Source organism: Prenolepis imparis, unplaced genomic scaffold, assembly GCF_030444845.1.
Source record: "Prenolepis imparis isolate NDT839.2.m4 unplaced genomic scaffold, iyPreImpa1.0 SCAF_94, whole genome shotgun sequence".
In the NCBI taxonomy this organism is placed as follows: Eukaryota; Metazoa; Arthropoda; class Insecta; order Hymenoptera; family Formicidae; genus Prenolepis; species Prenolepis imparis.
The window spans coordinates 10,001-25,559 of record NW_028141252.1 but is presented as its reverse complement, the minus strand read 5'-3'; the positions used below and the strand labels follow the sequence as shown (position 1 = coordinate 25,559).

Sequence of the window (15,559 nt, the reverse complement as noted above, 5' to 3'; positions counted from 1 at the left end):
TGTTCAATTTTAAGAACGAATCCATTTATTAATTTAATAGAACCAAATTCTATGAAACAATTACATTAAATTTTGTTTACAATAAATTTGAATAATAATAATTATTAAATAATAATTTTAATTAATTAATAATAATTTTAACAGTGAACTTGAAACATTATTATAATTATACCAGGAACCAAAAATTTCAAACTAACACATAACTTATCATATATGTGACCTAATGTTTACATTCATAACAAGAAACGACGAAAATTTAATGTGATTGTTTCATAACATTTCTATTAATTGTAAGTTGATAAATATATTCGTTCTTAATATTGAACATGCATCTTTATAATCGTGCAGAATAAGGCACATTTTTCTAAACTTTTTGCTTAAAATGATGCGTGTACAATTATGTCATAGAATGCTGATTTTACTCTTAAAACATCCTGTATATGCAGAAATATTATAATTTATAAATTAAAAAATTTTTTAAATTTTTTTTGCCATTTTTATGTTTAAATTTAAATATATGACAAATAAATAATATATAATGTATATATATAAATATATATAATATTATTCATATTTTTAATTATTGAGATATTAACTCACTTTTATATGAAAAATAAAGTCTTCTGTAATTTCTTGACGCGAAGATTACCACTGACCAACTCCTTTCTGCTTTTTACTTTATAGCAGTATTAACTGGAAACAATTTGCTTAATAACATCAAGATTGACACTGTATTGTTCTCTATATTTAAAAATAAATTTGTATTACAATACAATATACATAATATACGTACCTGTATATAAAACATATCCAATCTGTAACCAAAAAATTTAATTGATTGTATATAATAAAAATTCTAACCTATTGTCGATTGTTCATGCAATATATAATACTATTATTTTGTAATTTCTTTAAAATAAAATAATATAGCTTTGGCGATTCACGTTTTTGAACAGATCCAAGATAGTTTATCAAAATCTATTTCAAACCAAAATAATTAAATAAAATAAATAATTAAAGAAATAATTTTATATAAGACAATACAAATATTAATAACAATAACACATTGATAAAAACATATATACCAATGAATATTTTATTAATGTATTTAAAGCAGAATACTGTATGATGAAATCATGAATATTAAATCTTTTTCTGCTCTTCCCTCTTAACAAATTCTTAAATTCACAAATTCTAAAAAGATATTTCGATGAAACAACACTACAAATCTCTTTGGCACACTTATAAAATTGTCCGAAAACTATGCTTTTCCCTTGACAGTTAATAAACAACTGTAAAATGAGTGTGATATCGGACTTTGTCATGTGGAATGACTGCGCATGCGCAAAGACCAGACGACTTGGACTTCATATTACGGTCATTTTACAGTTGTTGATTGATTATAAAGGGAAAAAGATAGTTTTCGGACAATTTTACAAGTGTGCCAAAATTTTGTAGTATTGTTTTATTAAAATATCTTTTTATTTAAAAATGGCACTCAAGAATTTTTAGCATGTGCTTTCTCGCCTCTGACGTCACGATTCCGACATGGTCGGCGAGGAGCCAGGAGTCTTAACTGTTCAATTCTAGCTTTTGAAGTTATTTCCCAAGAATTAAGAACTCTTGATCATGGTTGTATATTATGTTTTAATCAAGATGATCTATTATGTCTTGCGGATATTGCTCTAGAGAATATACAACATATCAATGAACTTAATGCTTTAATTTTTTAAATAAATCTATGTATGTGGATGTTACCTTCAATATTTTCGCAATATTTTTAACAGGCAAAATTTCAGATGTAGAATTATATTTATTGATCAATCCAGATTTAATTAATGAGTTTCTTATAATATTAATTTAATAATTTTACTTTAGAAATTGTATTCTTTTACATTTTTGTATTGAAAGTATTATATAGCATGGTATACATTATTATATATTTAGCAAAAATTAATAAAAAAGTAAAATTGTACTATATGTTTATTAGGAAATAGCTCGATAATATTTTCAGCTAAAAAAGTGAGCTAATTTAAAAAATACTATATTTTTTCAAATTAAAATTTAGTAATGAAATTAATATTTGAGAAATAATATAAATATAAAACCAAGGCCAACTTAACGAGCATAAATAAACAGGATGTAATGTTGATTAGTAAATCCTTTAGATCACACAAATAATAAATGGTTTGTTAATCTATCTACAACTAGGTGCTAATTTCAGCCTTCCAATCAATAAAAATAAAAAAGTAACAATTCACGAATTCATCAAGGACATCGAAGGTAATTCAAAACGCAATAATATTAAAAATCTCAGAACGATACGAAATGTTGCGGTTCCTCAATTTTCTCACTACGTACATAAAGACATTCCTAAAAATCCAACACATGAAAAATTAATAACAATGCACAAATCAACAACAGAATTTTGCCGCCATAATCCAAACATCATATTTACACGAGCGGATAAAGGCAACGTCACCGTTGCAATGAATAAAACATATTACATTGAAAAGGTGGAAGACCTGTTAAAAGATCACAACACTTATTCCATTATTAAAAGCAACCCCTCCTTACGAATCGAAAGAGAGTTAAATAACACGATAAAACAATGGCTAAAAAAAGAATACATCACTAAAAAAGAATATTATACACTACATTCAAGCGATTCGCTCCTACTAAAAGCTTATGGTCTCCCCAAGATCCATAAAAACGACATTCCTTTCAGAATCATAGTCTCGTCGATCAATACAGCACTATATTCCCTGGCTTCTTATATATATTCACAAAATATTACTAAAGAGTCTACCAAAAACCAGTAGCCATGTGAACAACAGCTTCGATTTATGCAGAACACTGTCTGGTAAAACCTTCTGACATTTTGGTCTCGTTAGATGTCGTATCTCTCTTCACTAACATCCTTCTGGATCTTGCAATCAATAGCAGCAGTAATAGATGGAATCATATCGAATTCCACACAAAAATTCCAAAAAAAGATTTTGTATCAGCTACCAATTTTATACTATCATCCACATTTTTTACTTTCAATGACACAATTTATAAACAAACTTATGGGACTCCTATGGGATCCCCATTATCACCCATAGTCGCGGATCTAGTGATGCAGGATTTAGAGGAATCAATCTTAAATAGTCTAGGAACGAGCTTAATATTTTACTACCGTTATGTGGATGATATTATATTAGCAACTCAGGCGAATGAAATTGCGAACATTGTCGACAAATTTAATGATTATCACGAAAGGTTAAAATTCACGGTAGAATATGAGGAGGACCGCTGCATAAGCTTTTTAGACTTACATTTAAAAGTAATATAGACAATATATTATACATAGATTGGTTTCATAAAAAAACTTTCTCAGGCAGAATATTTTTCTAACCATCCAATGTGCCATAAAATAGGAACAATATACAATTTAGTCGACAGAGCTTTATTGCTCTCACACCCTCAATTCCATAGAAATAACTTGGAGATAATTATTAACATATCGCTCGACAATGGCTACCCCCTGGACCTCATTTTTAAATGGATCAATCGAAGAATAAAGAATCTTATTTTTAACAAATTGAATATAACAAATAAAAACTTGAATGTCATTAATCAACCTAACAATAGCGAAAACAACAATAAAAAATTCTTTGTTATTCCCTACATTAATACAATCTCTGAATTAATTGCACCATCGATTAAAAAATTGGACATGACTGTTGGTTATCGATGTCTTAATAAACTAGAGAAATTTGTCAAGGTACAAAAGGATAGGAACTACCCCCCCCCCCCATCCACATAATTCAAATGTTATTTACAAAATAAACTGCAATGATTGTAATGCAACGTATGTCGGACAAACAAAAAGACAATTACACACTCGACTCAAAGAACACATTAATAACATTAAATTAGATTCGTCAAGACATTCGGTAATTTCTGAGCATATTCTGAGTGAAAAACATACATTCAATTGGAACAATATTAAAATTTTAGATTTTGAATATATTTATCAAAAAAGACTTATTTCCGAAATGATACACATTAAAGAACAAAAAAACGGCATTAATTTAAACAAGGACACAGAATTATTGGACAATGTTTATTTTGACATCCTAGAGGAAATAGGGCTGTTCTTCCGAATGGGACACTTCGAGTTGAGGGCAGCCCTTTTGCGTACTGAAAGTAGATACCAAAATAACGTATTATATAAAATTTCAGTTGCGGCAAATTATTTTTTCAAATGTTTTTATTTAAAAAAATTATCTTAAAAAATTTTCTTTAAAAAAATTGGACACCGCACGTGCGAAGATCCACGCGCTGCCTACCGACGGGGAGGGTGCGGGAGGGGGGCCGAAGGCCCCCCTTGCACCCCCCCCCGTGTGTGTGTGTGTGTGTGTGTATACATATGTTTCTGATATGCGTGGATCTGTCCAATGGTGTGGGGGGGGGGGGCGAACTCACTGCATCCACGCATGTACTTTGCAAGATGAAACGAAGTTCACTCTACACCTAACATTGATATAATGTACCTAATCCTGAAGGATTCCATTCAGGACAACACCCAGATATTTATTTATCCCTGCTCTTGGCATTACCCGGAACTAACGACGAGGACGTGGGAGGTTTTTAGTTCCATATTTTTTCTATTTTTTGTTTTTGTATCTTTTTTACATTTTGTATTTTTTAATTTTTTTGTTTGTAATTTTGTTTTTTTTAAAATTATATATGTAAATTATATATTTATATATATTTATATATGTAAAAAAAAAAAAAAAAAAGCAGAGAATTCTCTGCTTTAACCATAAACACAAACTGATAATTATAAAGTATTCTCTGCTTTAACCAAAAACACAAACTGATAATTATAAAGTATTAATACTGTTATTGAGTTTAATTGAGATTTTACTTTTAGGTAAAACTGTTGAAAAAATGATTTGCCGCGGCTGAAATTTTATATATTACGTTGTTTTGGTATCTACTTTCAGTACGCTAAAGGGCTGTTCCGAACTCGAAGTGTTCCATTCGGAAGAATATCCGGAAATAGCTAACACACGATGATTTGTACTTTTTAGAGTTACTAGAACAACACAAGCGCGCGCTACGCGCGCGCCATTCTTCAATTTTATATTTAAAAAAATGATATTTAAAAAAAATAATATACCTAGTTTGTTTAAACTCGATTAAAATGTTTTTTCACAGAAATCAGCCGATTAAAGCGTTAATTTGCTAATTAATTAAAATTTTAAAATAATAATATGGTAAGAAATTAAATTAGTAATATGTAGTTGAAAATAATATGTTAATTATAATACCTTATTCTTGATTAATATTTTTTTGACAGAAATCAGCTGATAACTGTCAAAAATATTATAACATATTATTTAAAACATATTATTATTTTAATTTTGATAACATATTATTTATATTACATATTAATTAGCAAATTACCGCTTTAATCAGCTGATTTCTGTCAAAAAATATTAATAAAGCGAAAATTTGTTAATTAAATTTTAAAATAATATGTTATAAAAATTAAAATAGTAATGTTTTATTTTATTTTATTTGTTACAGGTAGCATTGCTGATAAGCTGCGCGCAAATTTGACTGCGAATTCTCGAGTGTCGAACGGACGTTGATTCGTGCGATTGTAGTTTTCGCATCGCTTTTTCTCATTGCAAGTGCAATGCGCGAAATACGCGTGTGTCTCACGCGTCGCGTCGGAAGTGCCGTGTAAAGTTTCGCGTGTCGGGAGTGCCGTGTAAAGTATCGGGCGATCGTAATTATTCGTGTTTTCGCGAGTGTCGTGAGTGCTACCATGAGCTAAGAGAGGAGGAGGAGGCCCGGGGAGGCATCGGGCGACAACGGGGCAACTGTGAGGTAAAACCTATTTTTTTCTAAACTACATTGAGATATTCGATCATTTCCAGACTTTCAAAACACCTGTACACACACATACACCCCCCCCCCCCCTCCCCACACATGTATATACATAATTTGAATATTTTGTTTTCAGATCAATGTGTGCTGTATACTACAATTCCGCTATTGCACGGACCGGTGAGTGAGAAATTGTTTATTTCGATTGAATTAAGAAAATATTATAACATCCTTCTCTTAAAAATGCATGTTAAGTTCATTCTCGCAATATTGTTACATCTTTTCCGCGATGCTTATTGACTGTCTCGATTCGCATTGTGCGTTATATTCGTAGCATCGAGAGGTTGTCGCGAAAGTTAGTAGTTTGACAGTTTGTTCAAAATAAAATAAAATAAAATAAAATAATATGTTTTAAATAATATGTTATTATAATACTTTAACTCTCTCGATTAATATTTTTGATAGTTATCAGCTGATTTCTGTCAAAAAATATTAATCGCGGATAAGGTATTATAATATATTATTTACAACATATTACAATTTTAATATTTTTTACATATTATTATTTTAAAATTTAATTAGCAAATTAACGATTTAATCAGCTGATGTCTGTAAAAAATATTAATAAAGCGTTAATTTAATTAAATTTTAAAATAATAATATGTTAAAAATATTAAATAGTAATAAGATGTAAATAATATGTTATAATACTTTAAATTCGATTAATATTTTTTGACAGAAATCAGCTGATAACTGTCAAAAATATTAATCGGGTTTAAAGTATTATAACATATTATATAAAACATATTATTATTTTATTTAATTTTATTTTGAACAAACTGTCAAACTGCTAACCCTTGCAATGACAGCCTCTTGATACTATGAATATAACGCATAACACTAATCGAAACACTCAATCAGCATCGCGGAAGAGAGGCAACATTATTTGCGAGAATCGACTTAACATGCCTTTTTTAGAAAGGGATTGTTTGGTACTCAGATATGCTCCCCACAGTCGGTTTTAAGATACACTGTAAGTGAGAAGTTAATGGCAAGAAATTTAACATATCTCAAGATATAATTGTAAGTGACTTTTTTCACTATATTGAGTTCGTGACAAAATTTTAACGCTTCTTTTTACCCACAGTTCCAGTTTATCATTAAAGACAAGTGTCAATCGAATATCATGGAACATACCAATTTTATACAATGACATTAATATTTGATCTTACCGAACTAACTTATTCTCGCCTTCCAACGAAGAGTGGGTTTTATCATCACCATCGTACGCGTTCCATTTATAGAATTTTTACCATGGCTTCTTATAAATTATCTGTATACTACTTAAGCTTACATATAACGGCAACTCATTCGCTCGGCGCAACCTTAAACAATTTTTTTATATTATATTTGCTTTTTATATTATATTCTCTTTGTATTAACTCTACTCACGTACTGAGGAAGACTAAGTAAGTCGAAACGTATACGTATTATGTAATATTTGAAATAAATTACTAATCAACATTACATCCTGTTTATTTATGCTCGTTAAGTTGGCCTTGGTTTTATATTTATATTATTTCTCAATTATTTGCTTTGCATCATACGAGCCTTACGATTAATTTATTTTTATTTGAAATTAATATTAATAAGAATGTACCTTTTATCGACATCTGCACTAACAATAAGCTCGACAGAGAGAACGCAATCCGCGACATAATTACAAAGAGAGACGATCAATGAGTTGACCATTCTGTTTATAAAATGATAGTACTTCCTTTCCTCGATACTCTCAGATAATATTCGTCTTAGGTCCTACATAAATTGTGAGGAATTAATTTTAATAAACTATGACATGTATATATGAACAAATAGCAGAATAATTGATATTTACATATTTTTCTGTTTTATCAGAAGCATCTGTACTAATTATTTTAATTTCATTTGCAGTGCCGATAACTGGTAACTGGTAAATTCAAATCAGGAATAATTTCTGTGTTATTTTCATCTTTTGTGTTGTTTTGGTCAATTGTAAGTGTCACAGATTGATCGATCTTCTTTCTGCTCAATAATTAATGAATTATTTTCCAACCATTCTTTCCATTTCAAATGAAACTTAATTCTATGACCTGTTACATCCAGACTCGTGGAAGGAAGAGTCAGCGGAAGGGCGTAACTAAACTTACTTCGAACGACGGCAGACTATCCGTCTGTTCGACTCGAACGAACGTGCTTAGGCCTAAATAGGTCAACGACCGGGAAGATCGCTTTTACTCTATTTAAAGGGCCGGTCGGTGGCCTCTTTTCGATAAAAAAATTTAATCTTTATTATGCGGGACAAAGCCTAGTGCGATTTCGGGAAAGGAAGTAATGAGATCGGGTCTATTAAAGAGTATTAGGCATGAAGATAATTAATTTATTTTATTCTTATAGAGGACAAGAAAAGAAAAATTAGATTCATCGGAATTATTACACATATATATTATTATTATTATTCCTTATTCTAATAGTGTTGCTCTCCAAGTCAGAAAAGAAATAGATGCGCCTGTGTATGAGTGAGTGAGTATGGATCGCGGGTGATACATGAGTACGGAGGTCTTCAATCGGGACAGAGAGGGGAGTTATTGTTTAAAATTTAGGGTCCCGATTGGTAATTACAATAATTTTTCAATAAACAAATAATAGATATATAAAACGTGTTCGTGTGTGTGAGGGTCATGGAAGTTTCTGAATGTGGATGGGGTGGAGGGGGGATAGGATGCAATTTTGACATAATTCTTGGAATACTTATTTTTTTTCTATTTTATCATTATTAATTCTATTTCCTATTCTCTGCGTATGTATAATTTTAGAGTGAGAGAGAGAAGAGACTGGATAATGTTGAATAGGGGAAAGTTATGGTGTGGCGATTACATCGACACATACTTAACCGAAGAGTAATCAAAAACACTCATACACATACAGACACACACATATACACGAACAAGGATCGAGACGCGAGAAAAGTAAATACGTAACGAACACAACGAACGAGACAAGAAAACAAAGACGCGAATCGAAACTCGATACACATATGACCGAAGGATTAACCTTGGAAAAAAGATTAGAGACTCGACTATCGACGGTTGTCGCGTACGGACGTGCGAGCGATTACATATATATGTGAACTGTAAATTGCGAGAATATACGAACTATAACGTGACCATATAATACATTGCATAAATTCTTATTTTTACCACGCACCCATCCAAAGAACTAAAGTGGTGACCCCGATGTGATCGTGCATTGATTTTTTATTTTTGACAATACGTTCGGACGAATTTAAAAAAAGTTCGCGATCGGTTATCGAGTGCGTGGAGACAGAGTATCATGGTTGTGACAAGGGACGACGAAGTGACCGCACCGCGTGTGGAGCATGAAGCACGAGCACTCGAGCAGCCGCTACTCCACGGAGTGCAGCCGCACCCGCTCGGGATGCAGCTGGCAGGATTTGAGCAGCCACCAGGTTTCTTTTTACCTGTCCCCGAGGTGAGCCGCGTGGGCATGCGGATGCCGGAGTTCACGCCGTCGGATCCTGAATTCTGGTTTAGTATTGTCGACCGGAGTTTCCAAGTCGCCGGGATCACGGTCGACGCAACGAAATTCGGTTACGCGTTGACAGCCATCGGACCGCGTTACACGATCGAAGTGCGCGACATTATAATGAATCCGCCTGCGGAACGCGCGTATGAAACACTAAAATCTGAACTAGTTAAACGACTGAGTTTATCGCAGGAGCATAAGACCCGGAGGCTCCTCGAGCACGAAGAGATCGGCGACCGAAAGCCATCGCAATTTTTACGGCACCTTCGTGGTCTCGCCGGAAACGTAGTTGGCGACCAGGTATTGCGAACGGTCTGGTTGAGTCGGCTGCCGGCTTATATTCAGCCGCACTTAATAACGCGCACGGCAGATACGCCCGAACAATTGGCGGATATCGCGGACGCGATAGTCGAGGCGACCCGGGCGCCGATATTCCAGGTGGCGGAGGCGACCAGATTTGCGACGCCTCGGGGTCAAGGCACGAGTGACCCTGCTTCATTGGAGGCGAGAATGGAGATGCGGCTGGCGCAGATGCGGCTGGCGATGCAGCAAGAGATGACGGAGCAGTTGACGGCGATTCGCAAGTCGATCGAGGCGATCGGCAGTGATCGATTCCAAGGAGATCGCGATGACGACCGATGTCGTTCGCGTCCGCGTTCGCGTTCGCGTTCGCGCCCGCGTGCGCGATCGGGAAGCCGTGGTCCACCGGCCAGTGGTGTATCACTGGCAATTCGGGCCGGATGCCCGACAGTGCAGGGCGCCTTGCTCGATGCAGCAGCAGGGAAACGCAGGGGCCGGTCGCTAGTGGTGGCGAGCGACTCAGGCCACGGTACGCGATGCCTGTTTGTGACCGACGCGAATACAAAGGTGATTTTTTTGGTTGACACGGGCGCGGATCTCTGCGTGTATCCTCGGAAGATGGTTCGAGGGCCACGACAGAGATCGACCTACGAACTTTCGGCCGCTAATGGCACACCGATATTTACTTACGGAACCGAGACGATGACATTGAATTTTGGATTGCGGCGGGCGTTCTCGTGGCGGTTTGTGATTGCGGACGTCTCAAGACCGATAATCGGCGCCGATTTTCTCGCGCATTACGGGCTCCTCGTGGATTTGCGCGGTTCTCGTCTCGTCGACCAGATGACGAGCTTGACCGCGCACGGGCGTTGCATCCGATGCGATACACCCAGTGTAAAAACGATCACGGGAGAGACGCAGTACCACCGGTTGTTGGAGCAGTACTCGGATATCGCGAGACCGGACGGGCGTCCGGGGGTCACGATCCATGCTACGCGGCATTATATCGAGACTACGTCGGGACCGCCTGTCGCGTGCAGGCCGCGGAGACTCGCTCCGGATCGGTTGGCGGCCGCGAAGAAAGAGTTTCGCAAAATGGTGGAGGCCGGGATCGCGCGACCTTCGAAGAGCTGTTGGTCGGCTCCCTTGCACATGGTGCCAAAGAAGGGCGAAGAGTGGCGGCCCTGCGGAAATTATAGGGCACTGAATGCGCGGACGATCCCGGATCGTTACCCGGTGCGACATATTCAGGACTTCGCGCAAGCCCTCAGCGGGAAGATTTTTAGCACGTTGGATTTAGTCCGGGCATATCACCAGATTCCGGTGGCGGAGAGGGACATCCCGAAGACGGCGATCACCACACCGTTCGGCATGTACGAATTTCCGTACATGTCATTCGGCTTACGTAACGCGGCGCAGACGTTCCAACGATTTATAGACGAGGTTCTGCGCGACTTCGAATTTTGCTACGCATACATAGATGACATCCTCGTCGCGTCGTCATCGGAGGAAGAGCATCGCGATCACCTGCGAGCGTTATTTGAGCATCTGCCAGAATACGGGATAATAATCAACCCCGCGAAATGCGTATTCGGCCAATCAAAGGTGGAGTTCCTCGGATACGAAGTTTCCGACGGGGGAACTCGGCCGCTGCCGGCGCGAGTGGAGACGATCCGCGCGATTCAGATGCCGAAGACAGCGAAAGATCTCCGGAGATACTTAGGGATGGTAAATTTTTACCGAAGATTCCTGCCAAAAGCCGCCGAGATTTAAGCGCCACTGAATGACCTCCTGCGCGGCAACGTTAAGGGCAAGACACCGGTATCGTGGACGTCGCAGGCTCAACGGACATTCGAAGCATCAAAGGAAAGTTTGACCCAAGCCGCTCTTTTGAGGTACCCCAGGATGAGCGCGGAGCTCGCTCTGTTTACCGACGCGTCAGAACAGAGCATCGGCGCGATCTTACAACAGCGGGGCAGCGACGGCTGGGAACCGTTGGCTTTTTTCTCGAAAAAGCTAAGCCCAGCCGAATCGAAATACAGCGCTTTCGATAGAGAACTGTTAGCAATATACCTGGCGGTTAAGAATTTTCGGTACATGCTGGAGGCGCGCACGTTCGCGATATATACGGATCACAAGGCGATAATTTACGCTTTTCGACAGAAATCCGAGAAGAGTACGCCGCGCCAGTTTCGCCACTTGGACTATATCGGACAATTTACCACCGACTTTCGGCACGTGACAGGTGAGGAGAATGTCGTGGCTGACGCACTGTCGAGGATCGAGGAGCTCCGTTCTCCCATGGATTACGCCGCGCTGGCAGAGTCGCAGGGGAGTGACGAGGAGAGGTACTTGCAGCGAGAGTCCGGGCTGAAGCTCAGCAAGGTGGAGATCCTCGGAAGCGGGATAGAAGTGTACTGTGACACAGCAACGCCAACGCCACGACCGTTTTTGACAAGGCCTTTTCGTCGGGCCGCATTCGATCTGGTACATAATCTGGCGCACCCAGGAATAAAGGCGACGGGCAAACTCGTGGCACAGCGCTACGTTTGGCCGTCGATGAACGCTGACTGCCACAGCTGGGCTCGTTCGTGTGTGCCCTGTCAGCGGTCCAAGGTGTCGCGACATGTTTCGGCACCGCTAGGAAAATTTGCGACTCCATCCAGCAGATTCGAGCATGTCCATCTGGACATCATCGTGATGCCAGTCTCGGAGGGCAAGCGATATTGTCTCACGTGTGTGGACCGTTTCACACGATGGCCGGAGGCGTTCCCATTACGAGACCAGGAGGCGGTCGCGAGAGCATTTTATGAAGGATGGATCTGCCGATTCGGGGCACCCCTTCGAATTACGACGGACCAGGGACGCCAGTTTGAGTCCGGCCTCTTCCGACGGCTGAGCGAGCTCACGGTGCGAGCGCAACATGTGAGGACGACGGCATACCACCCGCAGGCGAACGGGATGGTCGAGCGGTTCCATCGCCAGCTCAAGGCAGCGATCAAGTGCCAGCAGAACAGCCGCTGGACCGAGGTGCTGCCGACCGTTTTGCTCGGGATCCGAGCAGCATGGAAGGACGACGTGCGAGCGACCACGGCCGAGTTAGTATACGGCCAAACATTGAGGATCCCGGGGCAGTTCCTGGGTCGGCGACCGACGGACGACGAGGACGACGCCGCCGACTTGGTCGGAACGCTGCGCGAGCATTTTGAGAGGCTGCGACCAGTGGATGGAACCCGACACGGGGAGCGGCGACCGTTCGTCTACAAAGACTTGGCGACGGCCGAGCAGGTGTTCGTGCGACACGACGGGCCAAAGACGATGCTGTAGGCGCCGTACGAGGGACCGTACGCGGTCGCCAGCCGCAGCGAGAAGGTTTTTGTCGTGCGCATGCACGGCAAAGACAAGGCGGTTTCGATAGACCGCTTAAAGCCAGCATATCTCGTATCAGAGTGCGATACAGGGGACAGCGGCCCAGCAGAGTCGACGACGCAGAGCCGAGACGATGAGGTCGATCGACGGAGAGCATGCGGGGACACGAGGCCGCCGCCCCGACGGGGCGAAACGATAACGAAAGCGGGAAGAAGAGTCCGATTTCCGGACCGTCTTCAGGCGGGCCTGTGACGCCGGGACACACACACACACAGAAAGAGAAAAAATATATTTTTCGATCACGATTGACACGCGTATACATACAGCGCACGTATTAAGCCACGAACCGGGTTATATATATATATATATGTTTGTTTCTTTTATTATTTGGTATTGTGTACATACACCGGCTCAAGATGGTTTTATTACACCTTTCGTCTTTTAAATAATCGCTGCGAAGTCGTGCATATCGGGCTCGCGTTGGTGCGGTATCCGCGCTAGTATCGTGCTATCGGTATAGCACTGGCGGGGGAGTACTGTGGCGATTACATCGACACATACTTAACCGAAGAGTAATCAAAAACACTCATACACATACAGACACACACATATACACGAACAAGGATCGAGACGCGAGAAAAGTAAATACGTAACGAACACAACGAACGAGACAAGAAAACAAAGACGCGAATCGAGACTCGATACACATATGACCGAAGGATTAACCTTGGAAAAAAGATTAGAGACTCGACTATCGACGGTTGTCGTGTACGGACGTGCGAGCGATTACATATATATGTGAACTGTAAATTGCGAGAATATACGAACTATAACGTGACCATATAATACATTGCATAAATTCTTATTTTTACCACGCACCCATCCAAAGAACTAAAATGGAAAACGGGAACACGAATCTCGCCGTTGTTACGGGAGATCCTGAGTGATTTTGGAACGGGTGAAATCACGAATCTTGCCGTTATCACTGGAGATCCTGAGTGATTTTCGGGACGGACTAAATCACGAATCTCGCCGTTATCACGAGAGATCCTGTGTAATTTCCAGAATAGACGAAATCACGAATCTCGCCGTTATCACGGGAGATCCTGAGTGATTTCCGGAATGGACGAAATCACGAATCTCGCCGTTATCACGGGAGATCCTGAGTGATTTCGGAATGGAAGAAAGAGAGAGGGAGAGAGAGAGGTTTAGGGTTGGATAGGATAGAACTCGCGCAAAAAGAAATTTAAAAAAGATGGTTTTATCTTGAGTCCAAGAATTATTTCGGTACGGTGGGTGAAATATTTATTTTTGCGTTTTCGTTTTGTTATGCGTGTGTGTCTTGACTTACTGTTTGTGAGGTGCGTTGTTAACAATGGCTGCTGGGTCGTTCTGGTCTGATTGTATATGCGGTCTATCGGAATTGAACTATGTTCTTGCACTCACGCACCAAACGAACGTCGGAATCTGAGTTTGAGCGAGACCGAATTTCGAAAATGATTGTGTTCGAAAAGTCCGAAAAAGTCTAAGTACGAGGCCGGATAAGTCGTGTGCGGAAAATTACGCTCAAAAGTCCGGAGTAAAATCTGCTCTCCCGAGGGATGTCGCGGGTATATCAACCTCCTTGCTCCTCCTCTCCATTGGTTTGTTAACATTTCCTGACGAATAGGAAATTTTTCAATGACGCCCTTAGGGTCCCGGAGGCGTCGCTTTTGATTTCACAATTATCATGGTTGGTCAGGGCTTTTGTTTAACCGCTTACGTTTCGACCAATGGAGAATTTGTTGCTATCAAGTGTGGTTGATATTTTTATTACCTTCTCGAGTTTGTCTCGGGCCGATATCGCGTAACGATGATCTGTCAGACGAGAATTGTTTGGAATCGATTACCGTTATTAGTCTCTCTCTTAAAATTTTTATTAGTTTTCAAGTGTTGGTTTTGTTTAAAGAATTGTCGACTATAGTTTATTTTCTTAGAGTATAACGAGTTACAGTTTTGAATTTTATGAGTTAATCTGTTTGCTTCTCAAGTTCTGTATATATTCTTTACTTTTATGATGGAACTGTCTCGGAATATGTTTGCCTCACCTGTCAGATCGTCGGTTTATCTGCGCGTCTGCGATATTAAAATATCGCCTTGCGTTCTCCGAAAGAAAAGAATCGTGGAGTCCACAGGACGTAACAGACCCAATTTGGAAATTAATGACTCAATTATTATTTTATTAATGTTTTTTAAAGCAATTTTGTCTATTTCCTGTTCTTAAATACAACAATGCTTTTGTATAATATACAGGGTGGATTAATAACTCTGTCCACCTGGAATCATCTCCTGGAAATGTCTCCGTTATTTTTAGAGATACAAAAATATTGTACTTACAAAAGTTGTACGGTATCAAGAGAGCCATAATATGCTACTAATA

At 39.3% G+C, this 15,559-nt stretch overlaps 1 long non-coding RNA gene and 1 pseudogene across 3 annotated transcripts in view; both read left to right on the top strand.

Annotated features, from left to right (window-relative positions):
* The window catches only part of LOC145947514 (uncharacterized), a 107,475-nt gene that overhangs the window by 89,564 nt on the left and 2,352 nt on the right, over positions 1-15,559 (top strand). The window contains exons 5-7 of one of the 3 annotated variants that reach the window (XR_014427185.1): positions 5,584-5,889; positions 6,026-6,069; positions 7,037-7,056. This is a non-coding gene — a long non-coding RNA (uncharacterized LOC145947514). Of the gene's footprint in view, positions 1-5,583; positions 5,890-6,025; positions 6,070-7,036; positions 7,057-15,559 lie in introns of those variants that run through there. The other 2 variants (XR_014427184.1, XR_014427186.1) reach the window with 2 other exon arrangements.
* On the top strand, positions 9,259-10,331 carry LOC145947516 (uncharacterized; annotated as a pseudogene).